The sequence below is a fragment of the Rhipicephalus sanguineus genome, chromosome 7 (genome assembly GCF_013339695.2).
Source record: "Rhipicephalus sanguineus isolate Rsan-2018 chromosome 7, BIME_Rsan_1.4, whole genome shotgun sequence".
NCBI lineage: Eukaryota > Metazoa > Arthropoda > Arachnida > Ixodida > Ixodidae > Rhipicephalus > Rhipicephalus sanguineus.
In genome coordinates, this window is record NC_051182.1 from 159,536,004 (window position 1) to 159,556,475 (window position 20,472).

Sequence of the window (20,472 nt, forward strand, 5' to 3'; positions counted from 1 at the left end):
TTGGGGTTTTACGTCCCAAAACTACGATATGATTATGAGGGACGCTGTAGTGGAGGGCTCCGAAAATTTTGACCATCTGGTGTTCTTTGACGTGCACCTAAACCGAAGTACACGGGCCTCAAGCATTTCGCCTCCATCGAAATGCGGCCACCGCGGCCAGGATTCCATCCCGCGACCTTCGGGTCAGCAGTCGAGCACCATAACCACTAGGCCATCCTTGCGAGCGGGGATCCAACTCGAAGTTAGCTTCTCACAGTTGCATAATTTTAACTTTATTTCTCGATAACAACAACATTCCTTTAAATCTATCCAGTCGTTCTATAACGACAACGTTTCTTCATTCCAGATCTATTTGACTCGGAAGATCACAATTGGATTCGGTGTAAAGCGTCGCCTGAACAAGTGTGCTTCTCAGTATCTGATTTCCCATGGCCTCCGCAATTGTGGCGTTCAATTCGCAATCTCAGAATCACTAACGCCAATTTCTAAGGCCACGCATTTGTATACTCTAACGCAGAAAGTGATCGAGGAGGCAGGAAACACTTTACAGCCACCAACAACGTCACTTCTTGTTCTCAGACAAGCGGAAAGCGCTGCTCTCCGATGTGGCGGCCGGAAGCAACCGGGCGGGAAACAGAGACGTCATGTCCGCTGCGTCAACAGAAATTTGTGAGTACTAGTTAAAGTAGAGACTCAGTGTGGTTGCATAAGGAAGGAATAGCACGTACTTTATCCTTTTGAGGCGCAATGTCCATATATGTGAGCAAGATGCATAGCACACAGGATAAAGTGAACCTTCTGCATAGTCTATATGTATTGATTCAACCACAATGTATTGCGTGTGACCGTAGCCAAACACTTTGGTGAAGGCAATACGATGTTTGACAGTTCGTTCAGCATGCCACGTTCCAGGACCAACGTCAAAAGCATTGTTTTTATTTGCGCGAGATGAATGCAATATAACATAATTGCACATGCACTCTGAGCCTAAAATTTGATCTTTTTATGTGAAAATGCAACATGACTGACTGCAGCATAATTAAATATTTATTTACATGCTAATTACGGTTAATTACTGACACACGCACGAAAATATATTACCTCATTTTATTTGTTGGAATGTAATATCGAGGGGCTTGAAATTACGTTGCACGAATTTGACACACTTGCAAACAGTTCGCGCCTGAAGGGGCTATTCGAGACTGCGCCGTAAAAATTTATTTGGTTATGCCCGAAGGTTGACGCAGAAAGAAAGAAGCTGCGTGCCAACCTAGAAAAGATTTTTAAAAAATCTTATGGGCGCGGGCTTCGAAGACGTGTTCTCTGAAGCGCCGCGGTTATCGGGAAGAGGAGCGATCGATTGTTTTTGTTCGAGTTGTGGAGTTGTCTAGAGTCCGGTGACAACTGTGTTAACAACGCTTTAGGTGCTCAGGCAAGATAATCGGTGGCTATTTAAGCCACTGATATACACTCAATCTGCTTTAAGTGTCACTGATACGTAAATATGTTTATTTGATACTGAGAAACGCCTTTTAGAATTCTCTCTTATTCTTTGCCGTGAAGAACTTGTGTGTATGCGCTTCACTGCATTCAAAGGTTTTCTTCTTTTCTCTGGGGCGACCCAATAATCTAGTCGAGATTTGGCACTCATGGCGAATGGTCCTTTCTCTGTCCGTGTGCTTTCGTGCTACAATATAGGGAGCATTCGAATAGGGGCCCCGCCCCGCTACAGTGGTCTAGTGGTTATGGCATTCGACTGCTGACCCGAAGGTCGCGGGATCTAATGCCGGCCGCGGCGGCTGCATTTTCGATGGAGGCGAAAATGTTTGAGGCCCGTGTACTTAGATTTAGGTGCACGTTAAAGAACCCCAGGTGGTCGCAATTTCCGGAGCCCTCCACTACGGCGTCTCTCGTAATCATATTGTGGTTTTGGGACGTTAAACCCCAGATATTATCGAATAGGGGCCCCAATCGCTTTGGGGCCCCAAGGAAATAGCGTCGAGGCCACTGCGCATGCGCGAGACCCAAACAGCGTTTGGGTTTTGCGTTGGGGACGCTATTTCTCGAATTTAGCTGGAGCCCCAAAGCCTGCATGCCCCAAAAGCGTTGCGTCAAACAAACATGACAGCACCCACTGAAGCGACGGCTCTTGGCCAAGACTAGAGTGACCTAGAATAGGGGTGTGTCCAAATCGCCGCAGGACCTATTCGAAAACTTTTAGCTCCTGCTTGACCCGAGGCGAGCACACGCAAAGGGCTTCGGGGCTCCAAACCTTTGAGGCCCCGATTCGAAAACTCCCTAATAACTTTTGTGCACGTCATGCGACATCGGTCTTGACTCGCACAGGTCGGCAAAAAAATGTGGAGCTCACTCAGACTCACTCATGAAATATATTTTGCCTTTAGGGCTCATCCGAACTCAGACTCACCAAAATTTTCCTCATTCAGACTCACTCGGACTCAGAGTCACTGAAATTTTTTTTCTCAACCGGACTCACTCGGACTCAGACTCACGAAAATATTACTCAGCCTGACTCACTCAGACTCAGACTCAAGCCTCGATCGGAGTCTGAGTGAGTGTGAGTGAGTCGACTCATGAGTGAGTTTGCCGACCTATGGTCTTGAGTAACGCAAGTTGTACTCGTTGTGGAATAGCGCAAAAAACACAGGGGCACAGGTTGGAAAGACGATACACAGGCTAGAAAGACTCTCGTCTTACTAGCCGGTGTTTTTGCGCTATTTCACAATGCACTGATACCAACTAGCTCGGCTTCCATAACTACTGCAAGTTGTACTCACCTGATCGAGGCAGTAGGCTTGGCATTGGGCAATTCTGAGAGCATCCCCATAAGTGGCTGATTCCGGGGCGTCCCAGGACGCTCCGCTTCCGGTCTGAGATTCCGGCGCTGTCGCGATAGCGCATCGACGCGACGAGAACAAAATGACGACGATTAAGTTCACCGAACATCCCCACGGATTCATCATCACCGGGGAGATAGATAACCGAAGATATCGAAGCAGCCGAAGACTACGAAAGGGGGGGGACGCTGACTGACCGACGACCAGATGTTAGCGGCTCCTTAGGCTTAGCGCGAGCACGCGTATCCACGATCAGACGATTCCTCCCAGCAATTGTACACGCCGACCAGGTATCAGAACCCTTTTTAGGCTTAGCACGAAAGCACAGATATCCAAAAGCAGGCGATTCGTTCAAGCAAGGGTCCGAAGCGACCAGGTATAAGCACCCTTTTAGGCTTAGCGCGAACACGCACACAACCACAAGCAGACGACTGGTCCGAGGAATTGTCCAGGCCGATCAGATGTCAGAGCCCTTTTTAGGCTTAGCACGAACGCACAGGTATCCAAAAGCAGACGACGCGTATGAGCAGAAGTGCTTCACCCGCTCCACGACCACCCGAAGCCAAGTCAAGTCTGTTCTGTGGTGGTTTCTTTTGGAGCAGAAAGGAAACATGGCGCTATCCTTCAGCAAACCTTGCGGGGCCGTGAATCGGCGCAGAAAAAGGTTCAACTCTCGGCGGAGAAAGGGAGAGAGAAGTTGGTGGTGTCAACAGAATGCTTTCTTGGAAGAGATTATGCCGTGCCGAAACGCTGCTCTCGTTTCCTGTGACTGAATCTGTATCTTGATGACCATTGTTTGCGTGCAGACGCAGCCATTTCTCGCGCCGCTCTCACAGCCCTTTCACTACTCTGGAAGCCTGTAAAGCTGTGACTTTGGTGGGCCTGGTATGTAGTGAATATTGCTATAGTGAATTTATATATGATCAATACTGGCTACATTGGGTGATTAAAGAGGCATACACTTAAAGATCCCGGTGTTTCTCTCGCGCACGGCGCTTATTATCATGTAACGGCGGCCAAGGCTGTCTGAATATTAAATCCTGCAGCAGATAAGAAGCCTCGTCGTTTAGAAATCACAAAAATGCCATGACTTTCGTTTGTTATGCAAGCGGCCTTGTACGTGAGGCAAGAAATAAAAAAGAAAGAGAAATATTAGAGAAGGAAAGAAAGGATGGGCGGTCGCCTTCCCTAGTCATCTAAAGGGAACGTCAAGTCAACCCCATATCTTTACTCAGTCGGACGTGTCCCATGATTGTTTAATGTGTAGGATTATGGAAATGCAGGTTTTTGACGACAGTGGCGACCAAGGGTTCCAGATGTTGCATTCCAAGAACGGTTTACTTCTCGCCTTTTCGTTCGGAAAGACGGGGATCAAAGGCAGGCCATTGTGAGAAGCACGCCATCGCTTCATTTTCTTTCTTGCATTCATTGTAAAGCTTGTTTTTTTTTTTTCGGGGGGGGGGGGGGGGGGACTCGTCCAATGCAGTGCTCGGCAGGAGGGAGGTGCCTAATGGAGTGCCGTGCATGCTCACGCCTATGTTCACCTTCGATCGTTGTTTTGTCATACTTTACTTGCAATCATCATAGGCGTGCGCAGGGTTCCCCATCAGAGGGGGCGAAGGTTCATCGCAGCGCGCCTCCCTACTAAGTCAATGTACGAGGCAGATTTGACGCCCCCCTTCTTAGATGCCTAGGGGGGGGGGGGTCATTGTATGAGGCAGATCTTGTGCCCCCCTCTTAGGTAAATGGGGGGGGGGCTGCCCCCCCCCCCATGCGCACGCCTATGCTTGCAGTCACCATTTCAGCTGTTCGAGCTTCGCGCGTTTGTTAAACGCCATATATTAGAGGAACTAACTAATCACGGCAATAGCGAGACAATCGTAAATATTTGTCTTAGCAATAAGACCGCGACTCTACGAATGACATAAATAGGAGGTAAATACGCCCACTAGCAACGCAAAACACACGTGTTTCTGTATCGGTAGATCACAATGCTTAGGTTAGACGGTTTGGTACCCAACTGGAAAGGGCCGTGGGATTTTAGTTCCAGGGCGTCGGGACGAACTAGGACGCAGTGCGTTGCCTGTCTGGCTGATAGGAAAGACTGGGCGTGGAAACGGGCTCGCTGTTTGCGCGGAGTCAACTATACCAACCGACATTTCCGCAGTCGACGACCTAGGTGTTAGGTACGGGGGCCCATCCCCTTAAGGACCGCTCCCACCTCCTGTAAAAAAACATCTTAAATAAATGTTTTTGCCTAAATCCATGGGGTTTTGATGACGACGGACTGACTGACTGACTGACTCGGAAGCGGTGCCTGACGGACTGAACTGACTGACTGACTGGAACCGACTCCCACTGACTGACCTGACCTGTACTGACATGACTGTAATGACTGCTTTTTTGACTGACTGCACTGACTGACTGACTGACTGACTGACTGACTGACTGACTGACTGACTGACTGACTGACTGACTGACTGACTGACTGACTGACTGACTGACTGACTGACTGACTGACTGACTGACTGACTGACTGACTGACTGACTGACTGACTGACTGACTGACTGACTGACTGACTGACTGACTGACTGACTGACTGACTGACTGACTGACTGACTGACTGACTGACTGACTGACTGACTGACTGACTGACTGACTGACTGACTGACTGACTGACTGACTGACTGACTGACTGACTGACTGACTGACTGACTGACTGACTGACTGACTGACTGACTGACTGACTGACTGACTGACTGACTGACTGACTGACTGACTGACTGACTGACTGACTGACTGACTGACTGACTGACTGACTGACTGACTGACTGACTGACTGACTGACTGACTGACTGACTGACTGACTGACTGACTGACTGACTGACTGACTGACTGACTGACTGACTGACTGACTGACTGACTGACTGACTGACTGACTGACTGACTGACTGACTGACTGACTGACTGACTGACTGACTGACTGACTGACTGACTGACTGACTGACTGACTGACTGACTGACTGACTGACTGACTGACTGACTGACTGACTGACTGACTGACTGACTGACTGACTGACTGACTGACTGACTGACTGACTGACTGACTGACTGACTGACTGACTGACTGACTGACTGACTGACTGACTGACTGACTGACTGACTGACTGACTGACTGACTGACTGACTGACTGACTGACTGACTGACTGACTGACTGACTGACTGACTGACTGACTGACTGACTGACTGACTGACTGACTGACTGACTGACTGACTGACTGACTGACTGACTGACTGACTGACTGACTGACTGACTGACTGACTGACTGACTGACTGACTGACTGACTGACTGACTGACTGACTGACTGACTGACTGACTGACTGACTGACTGACTGACTGACTGACTGACTGACTGACTGACTGACTGACTGACTGACGGACTGACTGACTGACCTGACTGCTGACTGATGACTGACTGACTGACTGACTGACTGACTGACTGACTGACTGACTGACTGACTGAAAAACATTTATTTACAGATGTTTTTTACAAGGAGGGTGGGAGCGGTCCTTAAGGGGCCGCCCCGTACTAACACTAGGTCGTCGACTGCGGAATGTCCGGTGGTATAGTTGACTCCGCGCAAACAGCGAGCCCGTTTCCCACGCCCAGTCATTTCCTATCGCCAGACAGCAACGCACTGCGTCCTAGTTCGTCCCGACGCTGGAACTAAAATCCCACGGCCCTTCCAGTTGGTACCAAACCGTCTAACCAAGCATTGGGATCTACGATACAGAACACGTGTGTTTTGCGTTGCTAGTGGGCGTATTTACCTCCTATTTATGTCATTCGTAGAGTCGCGGTCTTATTGCTAAGACAAATATTTACGATTGTCTCGCTATTGCCGTGATTAGTTAGTTCCTCTAATATATGGCGTTTAACAAACGCGCGAAGCTCGAACAGCTGAAATGGTGACTGCAAGCATAGGCGTGCGCATGGGGGGGGGGGCAGCCCCCCCCCATTTACCTAAGAGGGGGGCACAAGATCTGCCTCATACAATGACCCCCCCCCCCCCTAGGCATCTAAGAAGGGGGGCGTCAAATCTGCCTCGTACATTGACTTAGTAGGGAGGCGCGCTGCGATGAACCTTCGCCTCCTCTGATGGGGAACCCTGCGCACGCCTATGATGATTGCAAGTAAAGTATGACAAAACAACGATCGAAGGTGAACATAGGCGTGAGCATGCACGGCACTCCATTAGGCACCTCCCTCCTGCCGAGCACTGCATTGGACGAGTCCCCCCCCCCCCCCCGAAAAAAAAAAACAAGCTTTACAATGAATGCAAGAAAGAAAATGAAGCGATGGCGTGCTTCTCACAATGGCCTGCCTTTGATCCCCGTCTTTCCGAACGAAAAGGCGAGAAGTAAACCGTTCTTGGAATGCAACATCTGGAACCCTTGGTCGCCACTGTCGTCAAAAACCTGCATTTCCATAATCCTACACATTAAACAATCATGGGACACGTCCGACTGAGTAAAGATATGGGGTTGACTTGACGTTCCCTTCAGATGACTAGGGAAGGCGACCGGCCGTCCTTTCTTTCCTTCTCTAATATTTCTCTTTCTTTTTTATTTCTTCCCTCACGTACAAGGCCGCTTGCATAACAAACGAAAGTCATGGCATTTTTGTGATTTCTAAACGACGAGGCTTCTTATCTGCTGCAGGATTTAATATTCAGACAGCCTTGGCCGCCGTTACACGATAATAAGCGCCGTGCGCGAGAGAAACACCGGGATCTTTAAGTGTATGCCTCTTTAATCACCCAATGTAGCCAGTATTGATCATATATAAATTCACTATAGCAATATTCACTACATACCAGGCCCACCAAAGTCACAGCTTTACAGGCTTCCAGAGTAGTGAAAGGGCTGTGAGAGCGGCGCGAGAAATGGCTGCGTCTGCACGCAAACAATGGTCATCAAGATACAGATTCAGTCACAGGAAACGAGAGCAGCGTTTCGGCACGGCATAATCTCTTCCAAGAAAGCATTCTGTTGACACCACCAACTTCTCTCTCCCTTTCTCCGCCGAGAGTTGAACCTTTTTCTGCGCCGATTCACGGCCCCGCAAGGTTTGCTGAAGGATAGCGCCATGTTTCCTTTCTGCTCCAAAAGAAACCACCACAGAACAGACTTGACTTGGCTTCGGGTGGTCGTGGAGCGGGTGAAGCACTTCTGCTCATACGCGTCGTCTGCTTTTGGATACCTGAGCGTTCGTGCTAAGCCTAAAAAGGGCTCTGACATCTGATCGGCCTGGACAATTCCTCGGACCAGTCGTCTGCTTGTGGTTGTGTGCGTGTTCGCGCTAAGCCTAAAAGGGTGCTTATACCTGGTCGCTTCGGACCCTTGCTTGAACGAATCGCCTGCTTTTGGATATCTGTGCTTTCGTGCTAAGCCTAAAAAGGGTTCTGATACCTGGTCGGCGTGTACAATTGCTGGGAGGAATCGTCTGATCGTGGATACGCGTGCTCGCGCTAAGCCTAAGGAGCCGCTAACATCTGGTCGTCGGTCAGTCAGCGTCCCCCCCTTTCGTAGTCTTCGGCTGCTTCGATATCTTCGGTTATCTATCTCCCCGGTGATGATGAATCCGTGGGGATGTTCGGTGAACTTAATCGTCGTCATTTTGTTCTCGTCGCGTCGATGCGCTATCGCGACAGCGCCGGAATCTCAGACCGGAAGCGGAGCGTCCTGGGACGCCCCGGAATCAGCCACTTATGGGGATGCTCTCAGAATTGCCCAATGCCAAGCCTACTGCCTCGATCAGGTGAGTACAACTTGCAGTAGTTATGGAAGCCGAGCTAGTTGGTATCAGTGCATTGTGAAATAGCGCAAAAACACCGGCTAGTAAGACGAGAGTCTTTCTAGCCTGTGCATCGTCTTTCCAACCTGTGCCCCTGTGTTTTTTGCGCTATTCCACAACGAGTACAACTTGCGTTACTCAAGACCATAGGTCGGCAAACTCACTCATGAGTCGACTCACTCACACTCACTCAGACTCCGATCGAGGCTTGAGTCTGAGTCTGAGTGAGTCAGGCTGAGTAATATTTTCGTGAGTCTGAGTCCGAGTGAGTCCGGTTGAGAAAAAAAAATTTCAGTGACTCTGAGTCCGAGTGAGTCTGAATGAGGAAAATTTTGGTGAGTCTGAGTTCGGATGAGCCCTAAAGGCAAAATATATTTCATGAGTGAGTCTGAGTGAGCTCCACATTTTTTGCCGACCTGTGCGAGTCAAGACCGATGTCGCATGACGTGCACAAAAGTTATTAGGGAGTTTTCGAATCGGGGCCTCAAAGGTTTGGGGCCCCGAAGCCCTTTGCGTGTGCTCGCCTCGGGTCAAGCAGGAGCTAAAAGTTTTCGAATAGGTCCTGCGGCGATTTGGACACACCCCCTATTCTAGGTCACTCTAGTCTTGGCCAAGAGCCGTCGCTTCAGTGGGTGCTGTCATGTTTGTTTGACGCAACGCTTTTGGGGCATGCAGGCTTTGGGGCTCCAGCTAAATTCGAGAAATAGCGTCCCCAACGCAAAACCCAAACGCTGTTTGGGTCTCGCGCATGCGCAGTGGCCTCGACGCTATTTCCTTGGGGCCCCAAAGCGATTGGGGCCCGTATTCGATAATATCCGGGGTTTAACGTCCCAAAACCACAATATGATTACGAGAGACGCCGTAGTGGAGGGCTCCGGAAATTGCGACCACCTGGGGTTCTTTAACGTGCACCTAAATCTAAGTACACGGGCCTCAAACATTTTCGCCTCCATCGAAAATGCAGCCGCCGCGGCCGGCATTAGATCCCGCGACCTTCGGGTCAGCAGTCGAATGCCATAACCACTAGACCACTGTAGCAGGGCGGGGCCCCTATTCGAATGCTCCCTATATTGTAGGACGAAAGCACACGGACAGAGAAAGGACCATTCGCCATGAGTGCCAAATCTCGACTAGTTTATTGGGTCGCCCCAGAGAAAAGAAGAAAACCTTTGAATGCAGTGAAGCGCATACACACAAGTTCTTCACGGCAAAGAATAAGAGAACTATACCAAAGAATAAGAACTATACCACCGGACATTCCGCAGTCGACGACCTAGTGTTAGTACGGGGCGGCCCCTTAAGGACCGCTCCCACCCTCCTCGTAAAAAACATCTGTAAATAAATGTTTTTCAGTCAGTCGGTCGGTCGGTCGGTCGGTCGGTCGGTCGGTCGGTCGGTCGGTCGGTCGGTCGGTCGGTCGGTCGGTCGGTCGGTCGGTCGGTCGGTCGGTCGGTCGGTCGGTCGGTCGGTCGGTCGGTCGGTCAGTCAGTCGGTCAGTCATTCGAGCTTTGATATACAGGGTGTTTCAGCTAAGTTGAGCCAAGTATATAAATAAATTTCGCGCACTCTAAAGAAAAGCTGGCAGAAAAAAGTAAGCAGGGCAGTTAGCATAGGTGAAATAATTTGACGTTGCTTAACATGTGCTAGAGCTTTTGTATTGAAGGTTTTTGCTACATTTGCTCACTTAAAATTTAATTAAGCAATTTTTCTTAATTGCCCAGCTTGGCAAATCGGAAAAAATGTCATGACGGGCAGGATACGCCTTAGAACAATACTGGGACTACTCTACGCACGCAGCACATATGTTTGTTTTAACGGCGGATCAGTTTATTCAGAGCACTGGCCCGTTATCAGTGAACAGAAATGTTGTTGTTGTTGTTGTCGTTGTTGTCGTCGTCGTCGTCGTCGTCGTTGTTGTTGTTGTTGTTTTCGTCCGAGCATGGCTCATATCTAATGCAGGGGATTGGCCGAGTAGGGGTTGAACTTTTCCAATATTATCTTTAATGCAAATCAGTTCTGCGGAATCCCGCAAGGTGGCGGAAGGGTTAAGAAAGGGTCGGATGCGGCTGTTGGCACCAAGGAGGTTATATACTATTTCTTCTGGAGTGGAGGTGGCGCCCTCGTAAGTGAAGCCGGATCGCGTCGCGTGGTGCTGCTAGAGGACGGACGTGTTTTTCGTGGGCTCCGGAATGACAGCGTCAGATAAGTGGATTTTTCTTTTTTTGCATGATTCGAGCTTGTTTTTTTAGTTAAGCCACTAGATTGCAGCTTAATAGAGCTTACAACTTTGTACTGTTGGTACAAAGTGGTGTGACAGTCGCTTCGGGTGTTTTTTTTTTAATATTTGTTTGTTCGGCCACCACGTGGCTGAAAGGTGCACGGGTGCTTTGAAGTGTAACATACTTGCGGAGTATCAGCGGAGTTTTGTGATATCATTTGGCTTTAAGTGTATCTAATCCGCCGCGCGAACGATCTATAGCCATGGTCAAAAAGACCGTAAAGTGTTCAGGATGCGGAATGGGGCGGAAAATAGAGGTTTGTGAGGATGAGACGACAGAGAGAGCTGACGCCAAGTGTAAGCAATGCGAGTTAGAGGCGAAGATGGAAATAATGATGGCCGCCCAGAATGAGCTCATGGTGAGAATCTCCGAGCTGGAGAAAGCGGTGGCGACAGAACGGGAAAAAAACGATGGCTATGGCGGAAAGGCTTAAGTCAGCCGAGGAGGGATTAGCAAAGGTAGACATGCCAGCAAAGGTAGCCACGGGGAACAAGGAAGCAAGCGGCAGCGGGAACAATGGGGAATCGACCCCCACAGTGGTAGGCGCGAAGGGGGAAACAGGTTTGGAAAAGACAGGTGCAAGGGTCACAGGACCCACCTTCCGCGAAGTAGTCTTGGGAACGGGAGGGGACAAAACAACAGCAGTAGCACGCGCTAGTAACAGGTGCAGTGGCCAGGTGCGGGACAGTCCAGCAGAAAAGTCGGATCACGTGATAATCGCCGGCGACTCGAATTTAGCTACATGCGCAGAAGCAGTCAAGGAAAGGGTGAGAGGCGACAAACGAGTTTTAATAGGGAAGTTCCCGGGCCATAGGCTGGGATCAGTGATGAAACAAGCTAACGCAAAACTCGCAACTAAGTCTAATGGACGTAACCTCGTGATAATCGCGGGAGGTCTAAACGACGTCTTGAGTAACGAATCAGCCGAACTAGCGCCCACATTGGCGAAAGGTGTCGATGACATGCGCGCCATTTCCCCTCAGGTGCAGATAGTGGTATGCACAATACCGGAGGTACCGGTGCGTGACGGCAACCTGCAAAGAGCGGTTGTCGACGCAAACAAAGAGATATGGCAGATGAGTAGAGAGAAAGGCATCGAGGTAGTGGAAATAAACAGAGAGGTGCACAGGTGGGGTGGTTTTCGAAGAGACGTAATACACTTCGACAGGAGGCTTGGCCATGAGGTGGGTTGGCGTCTTGCAGGACGCGCAGTAGCTTTTTTGGGGGGCACGCGGGCCCTTCGGTGCCCATGGTAGCTTGTAATGAGGAAAACAACCAGGGGGACTCTTTGACAGGTAGTATAGCGAAAAAACAGAGAAAAGGTAAAAGAAGGGAGAAGGCGCGTGTTGCAATTAGTTACATTAACATGCAGGGTGGAAGAAAAAAGGCAAAATGGTTAGAGATTGAGGGACAGTTAAACAAGGAACAGATAGGTGTTTATGCGGTTACAGAAACACACCTTAGAGACTTGGAAGAGCCACCACATATTGAAAATTATGTTTGGGAAGGATGTAACAGGATCACATCAGAAAGGAGAGGTGGGGGTGTTGGAATGCTAATTCATAGCAGAACAAAATGGGAGAGAGTGAAACAAACGTGTTCAGAGCACATATGGGTTTCGGGCACAGTAGGTGGAAAGAAAACGTGGCTAGGTGTAGCTTACTTGTGGACAGGGAATAACTGCAGAGAAAAGAATCTGGAGATAGTGAAATGCATAAGCACCGATATTAAAGAATTTGGTCATGATGCCGAGATAATCCTTCTAGGGGACATGAACGCTCACATTCATGACCTTGACGGATATTCAGACACCAATGGCAAGTTATTGCTAGATCTCTGCGAGCAACATAGTCTTGAGATAGTTAACGTGGGGCCTAAGTGTGAGGGGCAGATCACGTGGGAAGTCAGAAACAGGCAATCGAGCATTGATTACTGTCTCATGACAGAAGGAATATATGACAAACTTAGAGAGATGAGAATAGACGAAGAAGGCATTAACAGCTTGGGTAGTGATCATAAACGCATAATATTACAAATGGGATATAAAACTGAAAATAAGAACACAGAATCAAAGTTTGGCAGCTCGTATCTAAATGACAAACAAATAACAAATATAGCCGCAAGAGTCTAGGAAAAAGTAGACGAACTACCAGGCAAAGACTGGAAGTATAGTGAGCTGCTACATGTAATCACGAAAGAAATGGAAATAGAGAAGAAAACTATTTGTTGGAAAGGAAAGAAAAAGCCAAAAAGTTGGTGGAACAAAGAAATCCGGGAAGCAATCGAGATGCGACGTCAGGCATCACGGGAGCACAGACAGGCAAAAAAGGAGAAGCGACCACAGGACGAAGTCAATCAAATATGGGAAATATATTTAGAGCAAAAATCCATTGTGCAGAAATTAGTCGAGGCAAAAATTAAAGGTGAAAGTGAACGCTGGATGACAGAGATTCGCGAAAAGAAGAAGGCCGCGCCTAGGATATTTTGGAGCCACCTAAAAGCGCTGGGTAAGAAGTCTGTCACAATGCAACAGCATATGGTAGATGAAGGAGGAAATAAATTGGAAGGATATGAAGCGCTAGGTTACATCCGAAAGATAACAGCCGATTCGTTTAAAAAGGTCCCCCAGGGGATTCCCCCGGTGAGTAAAAGTACGCAAAGGAGTGCAACCGACGAAGATGTAGTACTAGAGAATTTCAATTGGAAGAAGGCCGAAGGAAAAATTCCTAAGCGCACTACTCCGGGCTTAGATGGGGTTCCCGTCAGCCTCATTAACGAACTCGGACATAACACTAAAGAAGCACTGCTGAAAGCCGTAGAAAAGTGCTTGCAGAAGAGGGAAATACCAGACAGTTGGCGAAAAAGTAGAATGAACTTAATCTATAAAGGCAAGGGAGAAAAGGATAACATTCGCTCGTATAGACCGCTAACAATTACATCGGTGCTATACAGGTTGGCGATGCAGGCAGTAAAATTAAAAATAGAAGCGTGGGTAGAACAAAATGATATTTTGGGAGAACTTCAGAATGGATTTCGAATCGACAGGCGGTTAGACGATAATCTGTTTGTTCTTACCCAGTGTATAGAAATATCTAAAATAGAAAACAGGCCCTTATACGTAGCTTATCTAGATATCACCGGGGCGTATGACAACGTTAATCAGGAAATTTTGTGGGATATATTGAAGGAAGTGGGCATAGGTGACGACTGTGTACAGCTTTTGAAGGAAATATACCGAGAAAATACAGTTTGTATAGAATGGGAAGGAATAAGTGGCAAGGAGAGCGTTGAAATTAGCAAGGGGCTGAGACAGGGATGCCCTCTGTCCCCGCTGTTATTCATGCTGTACATGGCGAGGATGGAAAAAGCGCTAGAAAGTAGCAACATTGGATTTAATTTGTCACACAAACAGGTCGGAGCGATGGTTGAGCAGAAGCTTCCTGGTCTATTCTATGCTGATGATATTGTCTTATTTGCGGACAGTCAAGATGATATACAGCGACTGGCAGATATATGCGGAAGGGAGTGTGAGGCTCTAGGACTAGGATTTAGTGCAACAAAATGTGGATTGATGGTATTCAATGATCACGGAGACCATACGGTCTTAATACAGGGCCAAAAAATACCGAGGGTAAGCGAGTACAAGTACCTCGGAGTATGGGTAAATGAGGGGGATAGATATATGGAAGTACAAGAGAAAGCATCGGTAGCAAAGGGAAAGAGGAATGCTGCAATTATGAAGCACAGAGCTTTATGGGGATACAATAGGTACGAGGTGCTTCGAGGGCTGTGGAAGGGTGTGATGGTTCCGGGGCTTACATTTGGGAACTCAGTGGTGTGCACGAAGTCAGAGGTGCAATCAGGAATGGATGTAAATCAAAGGACGGTGGGCCGCCTCGCGTTGGGCGCTCACGGGAAGACGACAAATGAGGCGGTAAAGGGTGATATGGGATGGACAGGCTTTGAAGTGAGGGAAGCGCAGAGCAAAATGAGATTCGATGAGAGGCTGGGGAAAATGAAGGAGAGTAGATGGGCAGAGAAGGTTTTCAGGTATTTGTATAGAAAAAGCGTTGACACGCAGTGGAGAAAAAGAACTAGGAGGCTCACCAGTAAATATACGGCTGGCAGTGCGGGCGATATGACAACAAGGAGCATTAAGCGGAAGGTCAGAGAGGCGGAGAGGACTTATTGGATGACAGCGATGGAAAAGAAGCCGGCTCTGAGTAACTACCGAAAAGGAAAAAAACGAAATAAGGAGGGAAAGGTTTTATGATAATTCAAGGGGAAGCGCTTTACTGTTTGAAGCAAGGTCGGGCTGCCTTAGAACGCGTAGTTATAAAGCGAAATTCAGTAACGAAGAAGAACAATGTACATGCTGCGGGGGAACTAAGGAAACGATGGAACATGTACTGATTGAATGTGGCGATATTCACCCAGGTATACGTGTGGGCACGAGTCTACATGAAGCCTTGGGTTTTAGGGACAACAATGGAAAGCTGAACACGTCCGCGATAGAAATAAGTAAGAGACGGTTAGAGTATTGGTGGCAGAAAAGTAGAGATAAAGTACAAAAATAAATAACTGGGGAAAAAAAAAAGGTCATTCTGCCTTAAGAGGCAGAGAGATGGACCGTGAATTTATATTTTTTGGTATAATAACGTAGATTTAATCAATGTAGATAAGGCATTAGGACAACATGAAACAAGGAAGTTTATTTTTTTTTCTTTCTTTTTTTTCGCCTTCGAGCCTGGTGGCAGACATGTCACCGCCCCGTTATAAAGGGGACGCTCATAGCATCCATCCATCCATCCGGAAAATAGCACGAAGCCACAAGAAAATCCATACGGATTTCTCAGAAATAAAGCCTCTTAGTTGCCGAAAAATTCGTCCTGGTCCGGGGTCTTTTTCCGCGGTCCTGGTCCGGGGTCCGAGGACTTTTTCGGCAACTAAGAGGCTTTATTTCTGAGAAATCCGTATGGATTTCCTTGTGGCTTCGCGCTACAAACGGGCGGTTGTATATGTTCCCTTTCATTATCTTTAATGTTTTATTCGTATAAGCTATAATTAACTAATACAATGAATTGATGTACCAATAATTGGTAATTAAATATTTAAAGCAGGCAGAATTTAGCTACATATTCTTTTAGACTGTCTGATGAATTCCTCAATGGCGAAGAAAACACCCCCGTGGCTGTATCCCAGAGTGGTGGCCCCAAAGGAAAGTATAACCGGTTCTGATACTTCCACGCCCAGCTTTCAAAGAGGTGGTACCATGATTCTCTTCCTCAATGTCGTGAACCGGCGACAGGATAAAAATGACAGGACAGAAATTATCAGCCGATTCATGAAGCGGCACGCGCGCTCTCTTCATCCTCTTCTTCACAGCCTTCCTCTTCCGCTTCGCTCCCAGAACAAGCGCGCCGATTGGCCCATGCATGCGATTTAATAACCTGTTGGGCGAGAGAACGTGTACAGAGAGAGAGAAAGAAAGAGAAAAGGATAGAGAAACAGATAAATTCTTAACAAAAAGTGTTTCTTGGTGAGGCGGGAGTCGAACCCCGCGCACCCGCGATCCGAAGGCGAGTGTCCTAACCACTCGGCTATCCAGGCACGCTAGCATAGCATAGCCTTGTATAGTATAGTGCCACGTGCGTTTCTTATTATCACTTTCGCTGTATTCGGTTTTCGCCCACAAAGGCTGTCAGCAACGCTCTGCGCAAACCGCGCCTCATTGTTCGAGAAGCTTCGCGATCATTATAGATCGTTTTGTTAAGATTGCGCGCAAGACGCGAACACTCGAGCTTGTTCTGGAGCTTGCGCGACAACCAGCGATAACGCTGGAATATTCGACGGCACGTGTATAAATGCCGACGCGCTTTACCGCTTGTCAGTTGATCGATGGTCGACGCTCTGTTCGCCGCTATCGGTGCATACCGTGTGTATTGCTGTAAATTAACTTTCCGTTTCTCGGCCACAAGTTCGGCCAAATAAAGAGTTTCATCTTGGACACCTCGCCTGCGGTCTTCCTCGACGTCACGACCACGGGAGAACAGTGTAGTGTAGTATAGTATAGTATAATATAATATAGTATAATATAGTATAATATAGTATAGTGTAGTGTAGTATAGTATAGTATAGTATAGTATAGTATAGTATAGTATAGTATAGTATAGTATAGCAAGGGGTGGAAAAGGGAAGTTAGGGTGAGCAGGAGGGAAGGGAAGAAGGTAGAGAGAATAATATAATAATATCTGGGGTTTAACGTCCCAAAACCACGATATGATTATGAGAGACGCCGTAGTGGACCAATCAGAAAGTTGTATATCGGTTTGCAAAAGGTCGGATTTGACAGTTTCTAACTTTCCATCTATTAAGGATTGGTGTTTGTATGCTTACTGGGGGTGCCCGCGGAGTACCCTAAAAAATATCACGTGACAGTTCCGCTTCAGCGCCGTTCAGTGCTCCCTTACGTTCCGCTTGCAAACGACCATGCCACACTTTTCAACTGTGCGCTGTGCGTCAACACCCTGCATCATATATATATATATATATATATATATATATATATATATATATATATATATATATATATATATATATATATATATATATATATATATATATATATATATATATATATATATATATATATATATATATATATATATATATATATATATATATATATATCGCGCCGCAGCCTCAGCACTTAATGTTAGTGTGACGTCGTGGTTTTCAAAGTCATCTCTTTTTTCCGCATTTAAGGCCAAATTCCATGACTCGATCAAATTTCCCGAAAGTCGCCGTGCTAGGTTTTTCTGGCTGCCTTAGGACATAACTTGATACATGCTTATTGATAGCGAATTGTGAAGGCCTTACGTCGTCGTCAAAGTCTGTGGCGTCACACCACGCTGGTGCGGGCGTCGCCCGTTGTACAGTCTTTTTGCGCGTTTCCCCGCTTACCAATTGCCTTGTGGTGGAAAAAGGGGGTGTTTTTGGTATTGTAAAAGTGTAATTTGCCAAGATGAGAAGGGCAGTTTTTTTTTCTTTCTCTTTGGTGTGCCCTCTAAGAAAAAGAAGAGTACCTGTTACTCTCTTCTGGTAAGTCCTCATTTGCCTCATATAGAACTCTCTTTAAATATATACGTTAACTCTCAACCTCCGATGACTCTTCGAGGAGAGTATAATCAGCTCCAAGAAAGAGTTAACGTGTATCTTTAAATGGAGTTATACATCTGGCAGTCAAGGCCCACTAATAAGAGTAAAAGAACTCTATGTTTTTTTAGGGCGTCCCTTTAATTGTGAACGCCTCTTTAGATACAGGAGCAATCTACTCTGACCTTTGAAGTGTTTCCGCGAAGAAACGTTCCGCTGTCGGGCCTACAAGAAATTAGTGGGAAATTAAATGTGACGTAGTGCTTAACATTGTTTGGCTCACTGTCTTGTTGGTTTTACTGAGGGCTCAAAAACGGGTGTGTGTTCGAAACCATATGAGTAATACACGCCGGATATTCAATTTCCCGGAGCCTTTGTCAAGGCAGTCAGAATTGTGCTGGAAGTACGGTGAACTGGGCTATTTGGCCCTCGTTCATTTTGTTACAGCGCGGCAAAGACACAGCAAATGATATGGTGATGATGATCATGATGATGATGATGATGATGATGATGCAAACTTTATTTGGGTTTACAGAAGGTATGGCACACAAACGACGGAACACAGCGATGTGCCCACCTTGTTCTTGTTCATCTAATAACTGTGGTTCACACCCACTGTGGGGGATTGGCCAAGAATTGAGTGGCTTTATAAACTTTTATAAAACTTGAGAATAGGGCAGTTTATACAGTAGAAACTTTACGAAGTTATGCACGAAATTTTCGTACTCGATCAAATGTATTTTAAAAAGAATTACTGCTGCTTGCACTAGTGGCTTTCTTTTTTTCTCTCTTTCTTTCTGCTTTTCCATCTCTTCTTTTTGTCTCTGTTTCTTTCTCTCTCTATCTATTTCTTTCTCTCTTTTTTCTTTCTTCCCCTTCTCTCTCTCTATTTATTGCTTCCTATTTCTATCTCTTTCTGTTTCGTTCTCTCTTTTTCTATCTCTATTTTGTCCCTTTTTCTTTCTATCTCTTTCTCTCTCTGTCTGTTTGTTTCTATGTCGTTGTATCTTTTTTCCATTCCTTCCTTCCTTTCTCTCCATTCTCTTTTTGTCTTTCTTTCTATCGCTTTCTTTTTTCTCTCTCTCTCTCTCTACTCGTTCTCTCGTCCATCCGAGCCGTTGCATCTTACGCCGTAGAAATCGGCACAACGGGAAAGCGCGCGGCGGCCGAACGTATTCGGGGAGCAAAGCAGAAGAGGAAGAAGAGAGTAGTAGTAATAATAATAATAATAATAATAATAATAATAATAATACCTGGGCTTTAACGTCCCAAAACCACGACATGATCATGAGAGACGCCGTAGTGGAGGGCTCCTGAAATATCGACCACCTATTGTTCCTTATCGTGCACCTAAATGTAAGCACACGGGCCTCAAACATTTTCACCTCCATCGAAAATGCAGCCGCCGCGGCCGGGATTCGATCCCGCGACCTGCGGGTCAGCGGCCGAGCGCCATAACCACTAGACCACCGCGGCGGGGCAAGGAAGAAGAGAGAGAGCGCGCAGTTCGTGATGATGATAGTTTCTTGTCGAGGCGAACCGGGAGTATACCAAGCTTAAGCAACTTCACTGTTAAAACGAAGCTTCCATTTAGTAATATTAACAATAAATAAACAAATAACCCTCATTTTTGTTTAGATATGAGTATACACACAAACATAAGAATAACGTGTTTAGCTAGTTAACCGAATGGTTTCACTGAAGAAATTCCGCACAGCCGCTCAAACCTTCGCATTGCAGAACGCAGGAATGGAGGCTCGAACATACAAAGTGGAAGGCACGGATAAATCCATTCTGATAGCACGTAAAGGCGTTTCTAACAGGGTCGTTTGTGGTGGTGGTGGTGGTGGTGGTAACAACTTTATTAAAAACTCCGGCAAAAATTCGTAGCCTGGGCCTGTGCCTTAGCTTTTTCATCGTCTTTGGCACCCGCTGTAGCAAAATTGGGCTGGAAACACTTAGTCTCTAAAATCATTCTATTTCTAAATAAAGTGAAACATTTTTTTTCGCCCCCCTGCCTCTTAACTTTTTTTTTTTTTTTAATTTCCGCTTACGCTCATTTCCGGCTTCTCGGTGAGCGCTGCGTCGTGGGTGCGAGCCATTAACCGAGGAGGAAGCAAGCAAGGCTGTGCGCGTGCGTGTCGGATTCTCGTGTCCAGGTCGACCCACCCTGCGTGTCCAGCAGCTCCGGTCGTCGAGCCCACGACCTCCAGGCTATCTAGTCCGGCAGGCACTCTCTGACGTCCCCATGAATCCCGACGTCGCTCCGCAGCCAGAAGTACACCCGGTAGCACAACAGGCAGGCAGTGCCGCTACCGC